The sequence below is a fragment of the Geotrypetes seraphini genome, chromosome 4, assembly GCF_902459505.1.
Source record: "Geotrypetes seraphini chromosome 4, aGeoSer1.1, whole genome shotgun sequence".
In the NCBI taxonomy this organism is placed as follows: domain Eukaryota; kingdom Metazoa; phylum Chordata; class Amphibia; order Gymnophiona; family Dermophiidae; genus Geotrypetes; species Geotrypetes seraphini.
In genome coordinates, this window is record NC_047087.1 from 181,007,877 (window position 1) to 181,023,383 (window position 15,507).

Here is a 15,507-nt window from a genome sequence, read left to right on the forward strand (position 1 = left end):
AAATGGAAGAAATTGAAAGGAAAATATCGAAGCTGGAAATAGATGTAATGGAGGAAGTGAAAAAGACAGGAGAAGAAAGGAAAATGGCAAATGGATAGGAAACCTTGGTAAAACAGAGTTAAGAGAAGACAGAGGAAGGCAAAATGAGAGACTGGAATCAACACAATTAAAAAATTAAATGACCAGACCAAACAGGTAGAAAAAAGAATATTGTTTTAATTTAGGATAAAGTAGTGTCATAGCTGTGTTATTCCACTCTAAAGGTTATTAGATAAAAATCCAACATTTGTAGACAAAAATTAAATGGAACCCTTAAGAAGTCAGACATTGCATACAATGCAATACCACAGAAAGAGAAACAGCGACTTGTGTACTTCTATTTAGTGGAAAATATAAAAATAGTAGCATGGGGGGAGGGGGAGGAGAGAACAATGAAGAGAGGGGATCAGGGGTCCCCCTTCTTAATTTCTGCCATGGACACCACAATATCTAAAATTGGCCCTGATTCCACATACTAACAAAGGTGGAAAGGAGAAAATGAGAGTTGGCATGTTTAAAAGTTAAAGTGAAAGTGGCTACTTTAAACAATGGAAAAAGGATCCAAATGAAAGAAGAGACATAAGCACTGGCAAGTTATACGCAAAGCATTGATAAAGAAAGCTACATAGGAATATGAAGAGAAACTTGTCAAAAAGGCAAAAAATTATAGTAACAATTTTTTTAGGTACATCAGAAGCAGAAAACTTGTGAATGGATCCTAGGGACCACTGGATGATCAAGGAGCAAAAGGGGCACAAAGGGAGGATAAGGCTATAGTAGAGAAACTGAATGAATCCTTTGCTTCAGTCTTTACAGATGATGTAAGAGATCTACCTGAACCAGAAATGGTTTTCAAGGGTAATGATGTGGAGGAACTAAAAGAAATCTTGGTGAACCTGGAAGATGCACTAAACCAAACTGACAAGTTAAAGAGTAATAAATCATGTGGACCAGTTCGTATACATAACAGGATATTGAAAGACCTCAAACATGAAATTGCTGATCTGATGTTAGTGATCTGTAACCTGTCACTAAAATTGTCTGTAGTACCTGAAGATTGGTGGATAGCCAACGTTAGGCTGATTTTTACGCTACTTTTGTTATTTTTATGCTACTTTTGTTATTTCATGTTGGTAGTTTTTGGCCGTGTACAATAGTGTTATGTCATGTATCTTATTATGCATTTGGTCAATGGTCCTGTCTGTCTGTCTCGTTTATCCCTTTTTAATATGCCAATTATTAGTTGATGTTTCTTTGTAATTGCTTTCTTTTTGTAAGTATTAATGGTATTGTTAATGGCATTTTTATTATGTTCATGCTCTTTTTTTATATATATTGTAAACTTGCTTAGAAATTAGATAAGCGATTAAATCAAATTTTAATAAAACCTTGAAACCTTGAAAACTTAAATAAAGATGGTTGAACTTAAAAAAAGGGTTCTAGGGGAGATATAGGAAATTACGGACTGGTAAGCCTGACTTCAATGCCAGATAAAACAGTGGAAACAATGATGAAAAATGAAATTGTGGAACATGTAGACAAACATGATTTAATGAGACAGAGTCAACATGGGTTCAGCCAAGGAAGGTCTTGTCTCACCAATTTGCTTGACTTCTTGAAGGTGTGATTAAACATGTGGATAAAGGTGAGCCGGTTGATGCAGTGTATCTAAATTTCCAGAAAGCTTTTGACAAAGTTCCTCATGAGAGACTCTTGAGAAAATTAGAGTCATAGGATAGGAGGCAATGTTCAGTTGTTGATTAGGAATTGGTTATCGGAAAGAAAACAGAGGGTAGGGTTTAATGACTATTTTTCTCAATGGAGGAGGATAAATAGTGGAGTACCGCAGAGATCTGTACTAGGACCAGTGCTATTTAACTTATTTGTAAATGATCTGGAAATTGAGTAAGGTGATTCAATTTTCAGATTATATGAGGGCAAATCAAAAATTAAAAGCAATTGTAAAATTATCTGATAACCAGAAAAGAGTTAGTGAAATGTAACATATGTACGCGTAAACTGCCTGTTGGATAGTTCATCCAAGCACAGTGCAGCGCTTGGCTTTTAGTCGTTTAGCAGCAATGAGGTCAGAACATAAATGCTCCATTGCAAAATTGCACCATCAAAGAACAATGTTCAGTAGTGCACTTTTTATGGGCAGAGGGAGTGAAACCTGTGGGAATTCACTGTAGGTTATTGAGTCAATATGGGTATAGCTCCATGAATCAACAAAAGGTTTATGAGTGGGTAAAAAGGCTTAAAGCGGGAAGAACAAGTGTAACCGAACAAGACCATTCTGGTCACCCACCAACATTGCGCACACAAGAGCACATTAACAGGGCAGATGCATTGATTAGAGAAGACCGATGGATAATGTTGTCTCAATTGACTGCAAATTTGGATATCAGCTATGAATGTGCATTTGCCATAATGCAAGATGACTTGGCATACAGGAAAGTCTGCGCACGATATGTTCCCAAACAGCTTACCCAGTTACCGACCCAGTTCCTGAGACGGTATGAAGAAGATCCGAGTATTCTGAAGAGAATTGTCACCAGCAACGAGACATGGGTGCATCACTGTGACGCGAAGAACAAAAAACAAAGCTTGATGAAGTAAAGGAAGTGGTGCTCACCTGGCTTTGGGAGCAGCTGAAAAACTTCTTCTCTGCAGGAATGCAGAAGCTAGTTGATCAATATAACAAATGCGTCGTCTTGATGGGGACTATATTGAAAAGTGATATGTTTAGTTGCTTACAGTTACTTCTGTTAAAGCCGTTAAATGAATTATGCCTTTACTTTTTGATTTACCCTTGTACTAAACTGTTCAAAGTTGTTAAAACGCATGCATACTGTGAAAAATTGCAGGCAAACCTTAGGAAATTGGAAGACTGGGCATCCAAATGACAAATGAAATTTAATGTGGACAAATGAAATGTGATGCACACTGGGAAGAATAACCCAAATCATAGTTCCCAGATGCTAGGTTCCACTTTGGAGGTCAGTGCTCAAGAAAAAGATCTGTGTGTCATTATAGACAATACGCTGAAAACTTCCCCTCAATGTGCTGTGGGAACGGCGGTCAAAAAAGCAAACAAAATGATGGGAATTATTAGAAAAGGGATGGTAAACAAGACTAAGAATGTTATAGTCCCTCTCTATCGCTCCATGGGGCAACCTAACCTTGGGTACTGTGTTCAGTTCTGGTCTCCTTATCTCAAAAAAAAATATAGCGGAACTAGAAAAGGTTCAAAGAAGAGCGAGCAAGATGATAAAGGGAATGGAACTCTTCTTGTGTGAGGAAAGACTAAAGTAGTTAGGGCTCTTCAGCTTGGAAAAGTTGGAAAAGAGATAGCTGAGGGGAAATACTGAAGTCTACAAAATCCTGAGTGGTGTAGAACAGGTACAAGTGGATCAATATTTTACCCCATCAAAAATTAAAGGACTAGGGAACACTCAAAGTTTTGGGGGAAATAATTTTAAAGCCAATAGGAGGTAATATTTTTTCAGTCAGAGAATAGCTAAGCTCTGGAACGCATTGCAAAGGATGTGGTAAGACCGGTTAACATAGCTAGTTTTAAAAAGTTTGGGCAAGTTTCTGGAGGAAAAGTTCATAGTCTGCTACTGAGAGAGACATGGGGGAAGCCATTACTTGCTCTGGATCGGTTGCATGGGATTTTGCCAGGTAATTGTGACCTAGATTGGGCACCATGAAGACAGGATACTGGGCTGGATGAACCATTGATCTGACCCAGTATGGCTAGTCTTATGTTCTTATGCATGTACCGTTAGAAAAACAGTGTAAATTGTTTCTGAAAGAGTACACCCGCTTTGCAAATAGCACACATTCTTTTGAAAGAGCATGCACTTGTAACAACAAAGTGGGCAAATGAAAATGAATAAAACAAAAATTCCTGGAAACAACCTGAAGCAAATATGCTCTGACTGCCAATCCCTAATATCTACTTAACCTCGTTATACTCTAGCATCTGTCTGAAAGAATCTACTTCCCCTAGGTTCCAATAAAATCTTTAAGGTTTCATTTGACACACTACTACAACAACTATATCCATTGACCCACAACAGACACAAATGTTTATAAATACTGTTTCCCAAATTCTATTAAAAAAAGTGTCAAAAATTGCATGTGCAATTTTGCTCATGTACTCGAATTGCACACACATTTTAATTGAATAACAGTTTGCTATAATTATTTGTCATTTTAACAAGCAATTATTGGTTGTTAAGTAGAATCAATTAAGTGCAATGCACCTAAATTATACAAATGGCTCTGAAAGGGGGGTATGGAAATGGATGAGTTATGGGTAGACCTGGGGGGGAGGGGCATGCCTTTCCGTTACATGTGTAATTATAGATTTCAGGCCTCTGCACCTAATTTTAGGCACAGGCATGTGCACCTCCTTTACCTTGGTGAAATGACTGTGTCTAAATTCAGTTGCAGTTCCTGGGTGTAAGTGCTATTCTGTAAACTGCGTATATCTTTTAAGTGTGGCCTATAGAATACTACCTTTTGGTGAAGATCTTATAGATCAAAAATAAATATGGTGAGGACAGTTGCTCAAAAGAATTTTTTGTCTAAATCTGAGAGGTCAAAATGACATATATGAATAAAAAGAAAGACTTCTCAGAATGAAGGTCACAAATAAAGATTTGAATGAAGTTCAAATGTTATAGAGTAAATACACTTTAGCATACACTCAGATATGTGTAGTACGACCAAGAGCCGTAGCTCCTATAGCCGAACCCACCGTCCCATCACTGTGTATGACTATTAAGTGATAAAGTGAGGTAATCTTTTTAAATGTTGAACAAATTTTTCAATGGCAATAAAGGATAAGTAAATCCTACTTATCTTAAAGACATGTTAGTAGGTCCCGACATGGACCATGTTTCGAAATCTTTTTAAAGGAACCCAGGAAAAAGGATTGGTAAATTCAAATGCCAAAGAAACGCTGAGTGGTGTGGACGAAAAGATAATTCATAAGTAGAAGAAGCAATTTCATGGCGTGATGCCGTTATTTCAAATTCTTCAAGATCTTATAGATGTCATATATAGAATTTAGCCCTGTATCTCTTGAGATACACAGAAGTTTAAGCCATACCTTTTCAAGCTCCATCCTTGCCAGTATTCAAATCCAGGCTAAATACCCCACTTTTTTGAGGTTGCTTTTAACTCCTAACCCCCACTCGCTTGTAAAGCATCCATGCCTGAGAAACTACCTAACCTACTATTTATCCTATTTGTCTGTCTGATTAGATTGTAAGCTCTATTGAGCAAGGACTGTCTCTTGTATGTTTTAATGTACAGCACTGCGTATGTCTAGAAATGCTTTAGAAATGATAAGTTGTAGTAGTTAAAACACCCCCCCTTTCTTCCTCCTTCCTCAACCAAATTTAATAATGATAAAATATGGACTCTTTTTATTTCATGGACTGAGCCTTCTAACCTTCCATCCTAGTCTTCAAAGTCTGGGCTTAGGGCAGAGGGAGTGCCCTTAATGAAAATTCATAAGAATTGTCATACTGGGACAGACCGAAGGTCCATCAAACCCAGTATCTTATTTCCAACAATGGCCAACCCGGGTCCCAAATACCTAGCTAAATCCCAAGTAGTAAAACAGATTTGATACTGCCTTTCCTAGGAATAAGCAGTGGATTTCCCAAAGCCATGTCAACAATAGCCTATAGGCTTCTCTTTTAGAAAATTATCCAGACCTTTTTAAAATCCTGCTACATTCTCCAGCAACGAGTTTCAAAGTTTAATTACACGTTGTGTGAAGAATTATTTTCTCCAGTTTGTTTTCAATCTACTACTTAGTAGCTTCATCGCATGCCCCCTAGTCCTAGTATTTATGGAAAGAATAAACAAGCGATTCATATCTACCCTTTCCACTCCGCTCAGTATTTTATAGATCTCTATCATATCACCCCTGAGCTGCCTCTTCTTCAAGCTGAAGAGCCCTATCCACTTTAGCCTTTCCTCATAGGGAAATCATCCCATCCCTTTTATCATTTTCTTTGTCCCTCTCTGTCCCTTTTCTAATTCCGCTACACCTTTTTTGAGATATGGTGACCAGAATTGCACATTGTATGCAAGGTGTGGCTATACCATAGAGTGATACAAGGACATTATAATATTTTCATCTTTGTTTTCCATTCCTTTCCTGATAATTCCTAGCATTCTGTTTGCTTTCATAACTGCCACTGCACAATTGAGCTGACACCTGGATGACAATGTTGACACCTAGATCCTTTTCCTGGGCAGTGACTCCTAACGTGGAACCCTGCATCATGAAGCTATAGTTTGGGTTCCTCTTTCTCACATGCATCACTTTGCACTTGCTCACATTAAATGCCATCTGCTATTTTTATGCCCAGTCTCCCAGTCTCCCATGGTCCTCTTCCAATTTTTCACAATCTTCTTGCGATTTAACAACTTTTTGTCAACTGTAGATCATTGATAAATATGTTAAAAGTAGCAGTCCTATGAGACAAACTTGGTTATTTTTATTACATAGGATTTTTTGGACCCCAGTTCGTTTACAAAAATTAGACAATTCTAAGTCTAATAGATACTGGCATTGTCATAGTGATATAGGGACTTTGGACCATCTTTTATATTATTGTCCTTTGATACTTAGTTTCTGGAAGTCAATTTGGGGACAAATTAATCTTATTCTTGATTCAGCAATTCCCTTAACCTATGAAGCCATAATTTGTGGTACGCTTTTACACGTTAAGCCTTCTTTGGATAAATATAAAAGTCGTCTTTTTTTGATCATGACGGGAATAGCTATTCAAATGGTTACACATAATTGGAAGAGCTACGATAGACTGAATTACATATTTTGGTGGACAAATGTTTTGTACCACTTATAAATATGAAAGAATGAATGTGGAGTGTTTGGGGTTTAGTAGTACATTTAATAGAGTGTGGAGCCCATTGACTGCATTTGTTGCTTCGCAATAATTGTCACGTATTTTTTTTGTTGGATTTCCTTACACATGCAGGGGAGGGTGGGTGGAGGGAAATGTACTTTGATTATTAAAATTACTTAATTATAATATTGTAATCACATAATATGTCTTCTTGTATTAATAATTGAGAGGAGGGGGAGAAAATGATTGTTTTATGTATAAATTGTGTATTCGATAGTGCGTTGTATGAAATGTTTATGCTCAAGTAATTGTATTGCACTGTCAAAGTTTAAAAATCAATAAAGATTTATTAAAAAAAAAAAAAAAGTATCAGTCCCTGCACAGACCCCTAGCGAACCCCACTATTTATCAAAACAGCAAGTGACTCTTTAAGACAGGGATATCTGTGTCTGGAAAACCATGAAATTCAAACATGTATAATTCAATGATAATTTAATAATGGTTTAACGAATTAACCCTCTCTTTTATGAATGCATAGTGTGGGTTTTAGCGCCAGCACTGGTGGTAACTGCTCCGATGCACATAGAATTCCTACGAGTGTCAGAGCAGCTGGTGCTGAAGCCCACACTATGCGTTCGTAGAAGAGGTGGTAATTGTTTTATAAATCTAGAACTTCTGCACAAAGAGGATGAAAAGCCTCAGAATTTGGACCTGCCGCAATCAATTTTTAATGCAGACAGGATCATTTACAGGCAAACCTCATTGGCATAAAAACCTCCTCTTAACCACTTCTGTCCTTAGAATAACTGGACTGTTCTAGTGCCATTAAATATTTAAATGTCCAATTTTAAATCTGAATACGTCCAATTAAATCTTTACATGTCTGATGTGAATGCAGGATATGAACAATTAGACGCCTTAAGTCCCGTTAAAACTTCATGTATCTGGTATGGTTATGAGGCACCAAGCAACACCCTCTCAGATCTTCATATGAAACTCCCATTTACACTAATAATATAAATCTCTATGAAATTGTAGTGAACCACTTAACTTGAATGGAGAATGTTTCTTCTTTGACAAAGACACGAGGGCATTGAAGGTTGAAAAACACCGAGCCCATGCCGACAGTGGCTAGCCAGTGTTTCGCTATGGCTGTATCAGGGCAAAGTCCGTGTTTCGGTTAACATGCGTACAAAGCAAGTTTACATTGAGACCATTGGTCAGCGATTACCCTCGATTTACACAGGCTTACATTTATTTTTATTTGCAGTTTAAATTGAAACCTTATCAACCTTGGACCCCTGATGAAGGCGTGTTAACCAAAACATGGACTGTGTCGGGTCCCTTGGTTTGTTAAGAGGTGGTTACATTAACCACATTTAATAATAGGTATAATAAACATAGCCTGCAACTTCTACGTTCTGTCTGCAGTTTTTCTTGTTTTTCATGTGTTGTTCTTTCACTGCAGACTTTGTTGGATTTCTCTTTTTGTTGTTTCGCTTTGTATCAGGGCAAAACCAGGCTTCTCTACAAAATAAATAATAAATTCAGCACATCAACTCTGTGCTCACCAAGATCCTGCAAGAAACTGTACTTAACCAGCTACATTCCTTCATTGACAAGCAGAAAGCCATCCAGTCAAGATTCAAAAAATTTAATAATACTGAATCCGTCCTTCTTGACATCAACGACTGCTGGAAACCTATGAACAAGGGAAACAATGTCCTAGTGGTGCTACTAGATCATAGCGCAGCTTTTGACACCATTGACCATCCTCGCCTCATTACACGACTCACTGAATTTGGCATCCAAGATGTTATATTACATTGGCTCACTTTACCCAACTCCTCTACACCTTTGTCCTCTCCCGCATGGACTACTGCAACATGCTATTTAATGTATTGACAGCAAAAAACTTTTAGCATCTTCAGCGTGTACAAAATGCAGCAATTGGACTTCTATAGAACTTTCACGCCTATGATCCCATCTCTCAAGTACTATCATCAGTCCACTGATTACCCATAACCAAACACTGTATCTTTAAGGGCTTAGTACTAGCATACAAATCTTTACACAACATGGTGCATGGCTACAACACAGCTAAGCTTCCCCCCCATATGTCCCTAAGAGGGCACTTCATTCTCAGAAGGAAATATGACTGCCAATACCACCTAGTCATACCCTCCAACTCTTACTTCCATTTCTTCCCAAGCTACTGGAATCAACTGCCTTTACATATCAGATCTCTCGAAGGGCTTCTGAGTTTTAGGAAAGCAATAAAAACTTACCTCTTCACCAAAATCCATTGCCTAGTATCCGTTTAGTAAAGTGTCTAGACCCAGCACCTTCAATACATCTGCATTACTAAATAGAACATAAGAATTGCCACTGCTGAGTCATACCAGTGGTCCATCATGCCCATCAGTCCGCTCACGCGGCGGCCCTCTGGTCCAAGACCAGCACCCTAACTGAGACTAGCCCCACCAGTGCACGTTCCTGTTCAGCAGAAACTTGTCTAACTTTGTCTTGAATCCTTGGAGGGTGTTTTCCCCTATAACAGCCTCTGGAAGAGCGTTCCAGCTTTCTATCACTCTCTGGGTGAAGAAGAACTTCCTTACGTTTGTACGGAATCTATCCCCTTTCAACTTTAGAGAGTGCCCTCTTGTTCTCCCTACCTTGGAGAGGGTGATCAACCTGTCCTTATCTACCCTTCAGTACCCTGAATGTTTCAATCATGTCCCCTCTCAATCTCCTCTGTTCGAGGGAGAAGAGGCCCAGTTTCTCTAATCTTTCACTGTACGGCAGCTCCTCCAACCCCTTAATCATCTTAGTCGCTCTTCTCTGGACCCTTTCGAGTAGTACCGTGTCCTTCTTCATGTACGGAGACCAGTGCTGGACTCAGTACTCCAGGTGAGGGCGTACCATGGCCTGGTACAGCAGCATGATAACCTTCTCTGATCTGTTCGTGATCCCCTTCTTTATCATTCCTAGCATTCTGTTTGCCCTTTTTGCTGCCGCCACACATTGTGTGGACGGCTTCATTGACTTAACGATCAGAACTCCCAAGTCCCTTTCCTGGGAGGTCTCTCCAAGTACCGCCCCGGACATCCTGTATTCGTGCATGAGATTTTTGTTACCGACATGCATCACTTTATACTTATCCACGTTGAACCTCATCTGCCATGTCGATGCCCATTCCTCGAGCTTGATTATGTCACGTTGCAGATCTTCGCAATCCCCCTGCGTATTTACTACTCTGAATAACTTCGTATCATCCGCAAATTTAATCACCTCGCTCGTCGTACCTATGTCCAGATCATTTATAAAGATGTTAAAGAGCAACGGTCCAAGCACCGAGCCCTGCGGCACCCCACTGGTGACGCTCTTCCAGTCTGAGTATTGTCCATTTACCCCCACTCTCTGTTTCCTGTGCTCCAGCCAGTTTTTAATCCATGTGAGTATTTCACCCTCAATTCCATGGCTTGCAATTTTCCAAAGTAGTCGTTCATGCGGAATCTTGTCGAACGCCTTCTGAAAATCCAGATATACAATGTCGACTGGATCGCCCTTGTCTATCTGTCTGTTTACTGCCTCAAAAAAGTGTAGCAAGTTCGTCAAACACGATCTGCCTTTGCTAAAACCGTGCTAACTGGTCCTCCTCAGCCCGTATCCATCAAGGTGATCATTGATGCTGTCCTTTATCAGTGACTCTACCATCTTTCCCGGTACCGAGGTCAGACTCACCGGTCTGTAGTTCCCCGGATCTCCCCTCGAACCTTTCTTGAAGATCGGTGTAACATTCGCCACCTTCCAGTCTTCCGGAATCTTTCCCGATTTGATCGACAGATTGGTTATTAGTTGAAGCAGTTCAGCTATGGTCCCTTTCAGTTCCTTGATGACCCTCGGATGGATGCCATCCGGTCCTGGGGATTTATCGCTCTTAAGCTTATCAATCTGCCTACATACCTCCTCTAGACTGACCGTCAATCCTGTCAGCTTTCCGTCTTCATTTCCAGCATATAGCCTGATGGGTTCCGGTATGCTGTGTACATCTTGTTCAGTAAATACAGATGCAAAAAATGTGTTCAGTTTGTCACCGATTGCTTTGTCCTCTTTTAGCGCTCTCTTCATTCCATGGTCATCCAAAGGTCCCACCACTTCCTTTGCGGGTCGTTTCCCCTTAATATATCGAAAGAACGGCTTGAAGTTCTTCGCCTCCTTGGCTATTTTCTCCTCGTAGTCTCTTTTGGCCCCTTTTACCGCCTTATGGCACCTGCATTGATGTTGTTTGTGCTTGTTCCAGTTTTCATCCGTTTTTGACCTTTTCCATTCCTTAAATGAAGTTTTCTTTTCTCTGATCGCTTGCTTCACCTCTACAGTGAGTCACGCCGGTTCTTTGTTCTTTTTCCTTTTGGATCTCTTGTTGATACGCGGTATATATAGATTTTACGCCTCGGTGACTGTGAACTGGTGAACTCTAAGGGGCTCATAATCGAGAGAGAAAAACGTCCAAAAACAGGCCTAAGTTGGCACTTGGACGAACATTTCTCAAAAACGTCCAAGTGCCGATAATAAAAACGGGTTTTGGACATATTTCTGAATGACCTAGGTCTTCATAGTGCTGCTCAATGTCCAAAGCTAAATGGGGCGTTTCAGAAGGCCTGTCGAGGGCGGGGGTTGGGCGGGACGTGGGCCAGCTTAGACTTAATCATACAGCATGTAAAATCAAAAGTTTTACAACAGAGCTTAGACGGAACTTGGACGTTGTGACTTAGACCATGTAAAACATGGTCTAAGTCACAAAAACCCACCTAAACTCACCAGATAAGTACTGCAAACACATAACACAGACCCCCCCACACTACCCCAGTGATCACCAACTCCCCCCACCCCCATAAAAATGTTATTCACAACTTTAAATTTCAGCCTCCAGACTATCATCACCTGGCCGCCTGGCATAGGAAAGCCTAGTCGTCCAGCCCAGAGGCAGCTTAAGTTATCTTGGGTGTGAGTTAGGGACCCATAGAGAAGAGGATCCATGCCCATAAGCTCCTGTAATCACTGCATTGATACTTAAACATGTGCACTGCCCTATACATCCCCAAAACCCTTTTTGACTGGCATATAAGTGGCTCCTGCAGCCATAAGGGCTATTGGGGTGGTAGATAAGTGGGTCTATGGGATTTTGGAGGTGGTTTGAGGGCTCACTGTCACCTATAAGGGAGCTGTAGTGAGGAGAAGCCATGGCACCCTTTTTGTGAAGTTCACAGCAGTGCCCTGTAAGGTACCCCACTATTTAGAAGGATTAGGTCCCCCTATTTAGGTGCCATATTTGGGTGTTCAGTCCATCACTTTGCAGACCTCTCCCATGTCCAACAGGACTTGTTCTAGGCGTTTTGGACTTGGATGGAAAGTTGGATGGAAATGTGGTATAAAGATGGACGATTTAGTGGCTTGGATGATCAGATCGGCAGGACGTATAATTAGACGATTTTCGAAAGTAAAAAAAAGTTGGACGTCTTTTTTGAAAATGTGTCTTAGGCTCTTTTTAACTTTGGAAGACTTGCAAGATGGACGTAAACAGACTTAGACGTCCCTTTCGATTATGCTCCTCTAGTATTCCACAAAATCCTTTATTCCTTTAATACAACATACAGCGACTCGACATGCGCATGTTTCGTTCCGAATGGCCTGCCTCAGAAGTTTCACAGGTCTGTGTATGAATAAAAAAAAAATCCAATGATCAGTTAAGCATCACATAATTTGCACTGCAAAAACGCCACCACTTGCAAACTTGTTTTCGCCGTATGCAGTTTGCAAGTGGTAGCGTTTTTGCTGTGTGAATTATGTAATGCTTAACTGATCATTGGATGTTTTTTGATTGATACACAGACCTATGAGACTCCTGAGGTAGGCCATTTGGGCCGAAACATGCGCATGTCGAGTCAATGTATGTTATATTAAAAGAATAAAGGTTTTCGTGGAATACTTAGAGTTCACCACTCTTTTTTGGGACTTATCCACTCCTTTGTGTCTGACAGATATACATAGACCAGTATATATATATAAGGAAAAAGAGAGACTTTACATACAAGTTAAACAGGAATTAAACGAAAACAAATAAACTCAATATAAAATTACCAATCTCTCAATTAAAGCCCACATTATGGGGGAAGCAGTTCACAATCTATCATGGGATCTGATATTTAACAAGAATATAAAGAAAATCATTAGTGTAGCGTTATATCTTCTATATATATAAAATCGGAGGTATGCATGTGTGTATGTATGTATGTATGTATGTGTGTGTGTATGTGCCGCGATCACGCAAAAACGGCTTGACCGATTTGAACGAAACTTGGTATGCAGATCCCTCACTACCTGGGGTGATATGTTCTGGGGGTCTCGTGGCCCACCTGCACACATGGGCGGAGCTACAAACAGAAAATCAGATTTCACCCATTCATGTCAATGGAAAAAAAGTAAAAAGCTGCCATTCTCACAGTAATTCAAAAACGGCTTGACCGATTTGAACGAAACTTGGTATGCAGATCCCTCACTACCTGGGGTGATATGTTCTGGGGGTCTCGTGGCCCACCTGCACACATGGGCGGAGCTACAAACAGAAAATCAGATTTCACCCATTCATGTCAATGGAAAAAAAGTAAAAAGCTGCCATTCTCACAGTAATTCAAAAACGGCTTGACCGATTTGAACGAAACTTGGTATGCAGATCCCTCACTACCTGGGGTGATATGTTCTGGGGGTCTCGCGGCCCACAACTCTATGTTGCTTGCTCAAGGGTGGGTTCACCCAAGAATTTATATGTTCTTGCTCCTGGAGGTGAAACTAAAAATGTTGTTTATAATCAAGTTTTGCGTTAGTTGTATTGTATTCATTTTGTCAAATATTTCACATTATAATTTGAATATATGTGTGTGTGTGTATGTATGTATGTTCCAGCATAACTCTTCAATGCATGGACAGATTTCAACCAAACTTGACATACACATTACTTACTATCTGAGGACAAACACTGTGGGGGTGGGAAGGGGGGTTATGTAAAAATGATTGAAAATGACAGATTTTAGTATCTACCCCATAGTGTTTTCGGGCTCACAGATGAATACTCAGCATAACTCTGAAACGCATGGAGAGATTTCAACCAAACTTGGTACACATATGACTTACTATCTGGGGAAAAATATTGTGCAGGTGGGACGGGGTAAAATACTGTGGGGGTGGGAAGAGGGTGATATGTTAAAATTATCAAAAGCGACAGATATTAATGTCCAACCCATAGTTTTCGGGCTCGCAGAGATGAATACCGACACTCCCGATGCCGTTTAAGTCTAAGTTCAGCCCCATAGAGAGGGACATTCCTTTGGGATATGTGGAGGGTAGGGGGTTGGGACATGTGTGTGTGTGGGGGGTAACGTGGGGGGGGGACATGTGGGACATAGGGGGGTGGGACATGTAGGGGGTTGGACATTTTGGGATAAATAAATATCCGGGCAACGCCGGGTTATCAGCTAGTCTTCTATATTATTTTAAGGACCTACGTCACAATGGAGGCACTGGAAAGAATTACTCCTTTCCCCTCTAGGAAAAACCGTAACTGAGAGGGGTCATAAAAAACATATGAATGTTGATCCAAAAGGATCAAACATTTACAAGGGTATCTAAGCTGAAATTTAGCTCACAAAGAGAGTACGAATTGTCTCAATAGTAGGAACCCTTTCCTTCTAGTCTGAGTTAACTTTGAAACGTCTGGGAACATGGAGATCTTAGAGTCCATAAAGGTCACTTCTTTAAGCCTACAAAACAACCTAAGAAGTGCCTCTTTGTCCTGTTGAAAGACAAAAGTTACCAGAAGTGTAGAGTGTAAGATGACTTTGTGCTCGGAGGTTTCCAATATTCTTGTTAAGTGCATTGGACTCGATGGGTCAGGTGAGATCTCAGGTTGCAAAGCCTTCTTAGATACTGGTACTAATCATTTTTATAGCACTACCAGACACACACAGACAGTCCTTGCTCAAAAGAGCTGACAATCTAATTGTAAAACACAAATGGGGCAAAATGGGTGAATCTATATACGCTGCTTAGGTAGGGAATTACAGAGGGAATGATAAGGCAGATATAGGTGCTTTACAAGTGCTGAAGCGGCGAGCCTAAGAGCAGGACAGACTGAGCTTCCGTCCCACCCCAACATCTCTGAGATGCAGAAGGGGGAAAGCCATCGGTGCGATGTAGCAACAGCCCTGATGTGGTCACCAGTGGTGGATTGATGCCGGCATCAGAGGATCTCCTCTGGCATGCCCTCTCTCTCCCCTCTCCTCGGCAGACTTGCATTCCTGCAGCTGCGTTGCTGAACACATCGAAGGGAAACTGGACTTCACTTCAGGGGTCGGCAGTGCCTGGCCTTGCCTGTCCGGTGATTGGTGTCATGGTGGTCTTCTTTGGCATGGTTCCTGGTCCTGCTTCTTTGGTGGTGGCTGGTTGACCTGGTTGTGCAGAATGAACTTATTATCAAGCTGCCTGAGACTTTTCTATCTCTTAAAGTTGTTTT